Source organism: Lactuca saligna, chromosome 9, assembly GCF_052625555.1.
Source record: "Lactuca saligna cultivar CGN05327 chromosome 9, ASM5262555v1, whole genome shotgun sequence".
NCBI lineage: Eukaryota > Viridiplantae > Streptophyta > Magnoliopsida > Asterales > Asteraceae > Lactuca > Lactuca saligna.
Genome location: NC_136425.1, coordinates 160,750,712 through 160,757,030, shown reverse-complemented (window position 1 = coordinate 160,757,030; position 6,319 = coordinate 160,750,712).

Sequence of the window (6,319 nt, the reverse complement as noted above, 5' to 3'; positions counted from 1 at the left end):
ACTCATGAGGCTTCAAGTGCCTCAAAGCATACGCTATCACATGACCCCTCTGCATAAGCACCGCCCCCAAACCCGATATAGATGAATCACAGTACACCACGAAATCCTCGATCCCTTCCGGGAGTGCGAGCACCGGAGCCTCGCACAATTTCTAACGAAGCGTCTCAAATGATGACTGCTGCTCCGGTCCCTATGAAAACACAGCACCCTTCCGGGTCATCCTAGTAAGTGGCACAGCAATCTTGGAGAAATCCTTGATAAACCTGCGATAATATCCAGCCAAACCCAGAAAACTCCTGATCTCAGTGGGCGATCTCGGCACCTCCCACCTCAATACCGCCTCAATCTTGGCCGGGTCGACCAATATCCCTTTCTGGTTAACAAGATGCCCGAGGAACTGGACCTCTCGTAACCAGAAATCACACTTGGAGAATTTGGCATACAACCTCTCTGATCTCAATACCCCAAGAATCTCCCTCAAATGTTCCTCATGCTGATCCCTAGACCTCGAATACACCAAAATATCATCGATGAATACGATCACCGACCGATCCAGCATCGGCCGGCACACCCGGTTCATAAGATCCATGAACGCAGCCGGGGCATTGGTGAGCCCAAAAGGCATCACCACAAACTCATAATGTCCATAACGAGTTTTGAAAGCAGTCTTCTGGATATCTTCCTCTCGAACCCTCATCTGATGATACCCCGACCTCAAGTCTATCTTGGAGAACCAAGATGCCCCCTGCAACTGATCGAACAGATCGTCGATCCTAGGTAACGGATACCGGTTCTTAACCGTCAACTTGTTCAACTCCCGGTAATTGATACACATCCGGTGTGAACCATCCTTTTTCTTGACGAACAAAATCGGCGCTCCCCAAGGTGAGCTACTTGGTCGAATGAACCCCTTTCCCAACAGCTTCTGAAGCTGCAAGGATAACTCCTGCATTTCCGGTGGAGCGAGACGATAAGGCGCCTTGGCAATGGGTGCCGCTCCCGGAACCAAATCGATACGAAACTCCACTTGCCTCTCCATAGGCACACCCGGTAACTCTTCGGGGAATACATCCGAAAACTCGCATACAACAGGAACGTCATCAATCGAATTGGGCCTCCCCGTGGCCACTCGAGTATCCATCACGTAGGTTATGAATCCATTGCAGCCCTACTGCAAACTTTGCCTTGCCCTGGCAGCCGAACAAAACGCCGACCCACACCGGGTCCCTTTGCCATAAACCGTAAGCACTCCCCCATTGGGGTCTCGAATCGTCACCAGCTGTCTCTCGCAGTCAATGACTGCCCCAAACTTACTCAACCAGTCCATGCCCATGATAACGCAGACATCCCCCATAACTATAGGAACCAAGTCTATAGGGAACTTGACCCCAAAAATCTCGAGCACGCATCCTCGAATCACCTCAGTGGCGTATACTGCTTTCTCATTTGCTATAGAAACTCGCAGGGGTCGACTCATCACCTCCCGATCAATATCGATGTGCTGGCTAAAAGCCAACGATACAAAAGACCGACTCGCACCCGAGTCAAATAATACCAAAGCAAGTACAGAATTCACAAGAAAAGTACTTACGCATATCATAATATAAGCACAATATCTCAGCATAAAGGTAAATACATGAAAGAATACATACCGGCTACGACATCATGCGCCACGCGGACCTCCTCCACAGTCAACTGGAAAGCTCTCCCACGAGCCTTCGGAGCCTCGGCCTTCACTGGCCGAATCTCGGTAACCCTGGCAGCAGGCGTAGATCCCTGGCGAAGCTGGGGGCACTCGGCCTTCTGATGGCCGGTCTGGTTGCAATGAAAGCAAACCATGAATCCTTTGGGTCAATCCCTAGCAATGTGCCCCTCCTTGCCACACTTGTAGCAAGCACCCGATCGACATGCCCCCTCGTGACCCTTGCCGCACTTTCCGTAAGTGCGGCCCTTCTGACCTCCGGATCTCGAATCGGCGGACTTGGTCCGCTTGGCTGCCGGCTGAGACTGAGTCGGCCGCCGATCCACCCGTTGAGACTCGGCCTCCTCCCTGGCCTGGGTCTCCAACTCGATCTCACGCTTCCTGGCGTTCGCCTGAAGCTCAACAAAAGTATGATATGACGAGTTCGATACGAACTCCCAGATATCCCTCCTCAGCACTCCCAAATGCCGACTCATCCGAGCCTGCTTCGTGGACACCTGCTCGGGGCAGAACATCGCCCTCTCATGAAACTTCCGCGTGATCACCGTGACAGAATCATTACCCTGCTTGAGGGTCAAAAACTCCTGAACCAACCGTTCCCTCTCCACCTGGGGAACGTACTCGTCTCTAAACATAGCAGTAAACCTCTCCCAAGTCACAGCTGAAACCTCTGCCAGAGTGAAGCTCGCCGTCACGAACTTCCACCAATCCTTTTCTCCCAGGCAGAGCTGGTTCAAGGCGAACCGTACCCTCAGATGCTCCGGACATGAACAAGTGTAGAAGCATCCCTCGATATCAGCAATCCATCTCATCGCAACGATTGGATCCTGCTTCCTGTCAAACTCAGGTGGCTTCGTGTTGCTGAACTCCCGGAACAGCAACGAGTCACCTCCCTGTGGTCTGGCAGCGGCCACAGCTGCAGCGGCTGCGGCCTCAGTCAACGCGGCGTACCGCTCTTCAAATGTCTCCATCAGCGTGGTCTTAATAGACCCAAACATCTCCGAAATCTCAGCCCGGATCGCTGCAACTACCTCCTCATGAATCATCTGACGAAGCTCCTCATCAGTCACACTACTCGTACCAGGTCTGTGGCGTGGTCCAACCATGATGACTTTGAAATACAACATAAAAATATCATAGACTCTATCGAGCATAATCACACTCGATAACGCAGTCCTGCTCAGTCTCCGATACCCAGGGATTCTTACTTGGGTTGCCCACTGACCCGGTGTCTTTAGTAGTACGGGCCCAATACTACCAACTACACCGCGTCAGTATTCACCCCAAGTCCTCCTCCCCAAACCCCGGATCCTGAGTACTCTATTCTTGCCATGCAATAGTTACCCACTCGCTCTCAAAGCACCTCATAGAAGCAGGCTTCCCTAGACTAAGGCATCACAAATCAGGCCACTCTAGTCCTAATATGAATACCTAGTCTACTAGCATGCGTATCATATCATATCATATCTCATAACACATATTGTAAGAGTATTTTGGGGATTTTACCGTTCGGGCACTGGCTGACCGTACACACTCCTTCTTCTTTGGTTGTTTCAAAAATCACTTATCAAATTTTATTGATTTATTAATTAAAATTTTCTCAAATCCCCGGTTTGAGTTCAGTTACGCCCGAAGGTGTACCCGAATCCCTCAAACCAAGGCTTTGATACCAACTTGTAACGAAGTAAATTTTAAAACCAAATTTTCATTTTTTTACAAACATCAAAAACATCGAGTAATAATTTAGATTCCAATGTAAACAATATTGTCACGACCGATTACATAACAAAGATCACAAAAATAGTTTCCCCCAAGTGTGTGTACGATCATGCCGGCGCCTTCCCACGGTCCTCGCTAGTACCTGAAACACATAACACAACAACTGTAAGCATAAATGCTTAGTGAGTTCCCCAAAATACAACCTACACACATACGCCTTTCCAGGCCCTGACCTTCCGGTCCATGTGTCTCAGGGGACTTCCGTCCCGACTGGGTAAACCTTCCGGTCCTACCCACGTCAACCTTACGGTCCATTTTACAACGCCTTCCGGCCCATATCACGCATATCATACATGGCACATATAACGATTAACTTATCACACATAATGCATATATCTCATATCATATTCGACCTTCCGGTCACACAGTCAAACCCTTCCGGTTACAGTATAGTGAGAAGACTCACCTCGTATATCTCGATAACTCGTGAACCCTGGAAATCACTCGTGCTCGAACCCCCGAGCTATAATCCTCCTATAACATCATATATCTCTAATTAATACTTGTACCACTAAGGTTGACCATCCCTATCAAGTCAACACAGGTCAACTCTGGTCAACAGTCACTGGTCAATTTGACCGGACTCGGCGAGTGCACTAGAGCAACTCGGCAAGTCTAAGCGTTTTCACCAACTCGCAAGGATTTCCCTTTGACACGTCGAGTACTCCCCTGACTCGACGAGTTCCACCTGGTCATGAATCGCAGGGCCACCGCGACTCAACTCGCCGAGTCGCAAGGACAACTCGGCGAGTTCCAACTTGACTCAGTCCACCTGTCAATCCCTCTCTAACTCCCCGTGACTCACTGAGTCAACCATAACTTGGCAGGACCACTTACTAAGTGGTTAAGGAAAATCTTCATGCTACTCACCGAGTCTATTCTTCAGACTCGGCGAGTCCATGCCATGCATCGACTCAAACTGGCTTCTGAGGTCAGATCCGCTCCATAAACTCATAGATCTGGCCCTCCTAAGCTCATTTATCACGTAAAGTCACAGTCTTGGCCACCATGCAACACTTACAAGGTTCTTTTTGGAGAAATGACCACTAATATGGCAACCCTAGCCTCCAACCCAAAAGGAAGGACATAAAGCATATCATTTGGGACTTTCTGGACCTGCTAAGGTCCAGATCTAGGTACCATATCTCCATGGGACCTCTCACACTTCAATTACAAAGCAAATAAGGCAAGAAGAAACCCTAGATTTGACCATATCAACATAAACACGGAAATAAGCTCTGAAAGATACCTCAAGAAGCTTCCCTTGGCGAAATGGAAGTAGATCCAAGCTCCCAACTCTTCTAGCTTGACTTTCCCCTTCCTTTCTTGCAAAAACACACAAATTTGGTGAACAATAGCCTCTTATCTCACTCACAGGAGCTCTCAGCTACTTTGGTGCTCTCAAGGATCAAGGTGGCCGCAATGAAGGGCCATAAGATCCTTTAAATAGAGCTTAGGACCGGAAAATTAGGGTTTCATCAAACAACGCGGACTCGTCGAGTCCATCCCTTGGACTCGCCGAGTCCAGGCGCGAACCCGCGTCTAGAACCGCGACCCTACTCGGCTAGTTCGAGCTCCAACTCGCCGAGTCCCCTCACAAAACACCAAAAATATGCGAATAAAAGATACTTGGAAATCCAGGCTGTTACACGTGGGGTATACACCTCCCTACACGGGGTGTACCCTTGCAAGACTCAATTTCTTCCTAAGTGCTTAGTGGCTTAAGCACTTAAGCGAAAACTTCATATCCATGATCTAAATGAACTCCAGGGTCATAAAGTCTCTAACTTAATGACTTTAGAGGTCCAAAAAGTCCTTAATACATGGTCTTAATCCATTAATACCTTCTACAAGAAGCATGGAGCCAAACTAGCTAAAGGGACCTCATTTTTATGGCTTAGAACCCTTCCTAGGCTCTGAAAGGACAACCTAAAACGACCAAAACCATACATTCATAACAATGGGACTTTTAGGACAAAAAGAACATCATAAAGCTACCAAAATAAGATCCAAGCAAACAAAGCATAAAGGTAGTAACTTTTTACCTTCTGGAGCTTCCCAAGAAGGTGATGATCCAAGATCCAAAAGCTTGCTTCAACTACTACTCTCCTTGATGCAACTCGTTCTTCACTACCCACACAAAGAACACACGTTTACCTCAAGATACTATCTTATGGGGTTAGGGTTTGTTAAAAATGACTCAAGGGGTTGGAGGATGAAAAGATGAGGCTAAATGATCCATAAAAGGGGCTTAAATACCCCCACAAACCCTAAAACTTAGGGTTTCTTTCGGACAAGAGTATGCTCAGCATACATATGTGTAGGCCCAACATACTATGGCACACCCTAGTACGCTTAGCATACGTACATGTACGCTTAGTGTACCATAACTTCTCCTAAAATTATAATTTTTCCACTATAGCTTCTTGCGACCACTTCCTTCCAAAACAAGGACCAAAATGACACACTTTAAAACCAAGAGATGAATTTGAAAATTACTGAAAACCAGAGCGTTATAACTCACCCCCACTTAAATTTGTTTTCGTCCTTGAAATCATTCCTTATCATCCCCGGAAAGCCCGACAACTTGAGGGCATAAACACAACCTTGATCATACAATTATATTCCCAAGGCAACTGAACCCAGGAGAATACTCCACTCGAAGAAGGCAATTCCACAATCCTTTGAAGAAACCCAATCTACTTATCTGAATCCTAAAGTATCGAACTGGTCTGACTCCCTGACAGACCGCCTATACTGAACCAATGCTAAAACCATAACACGTATCCATCGAACTATTTACTCGACTCCTGCTTATCTGCGATTCCCACTAGAAAA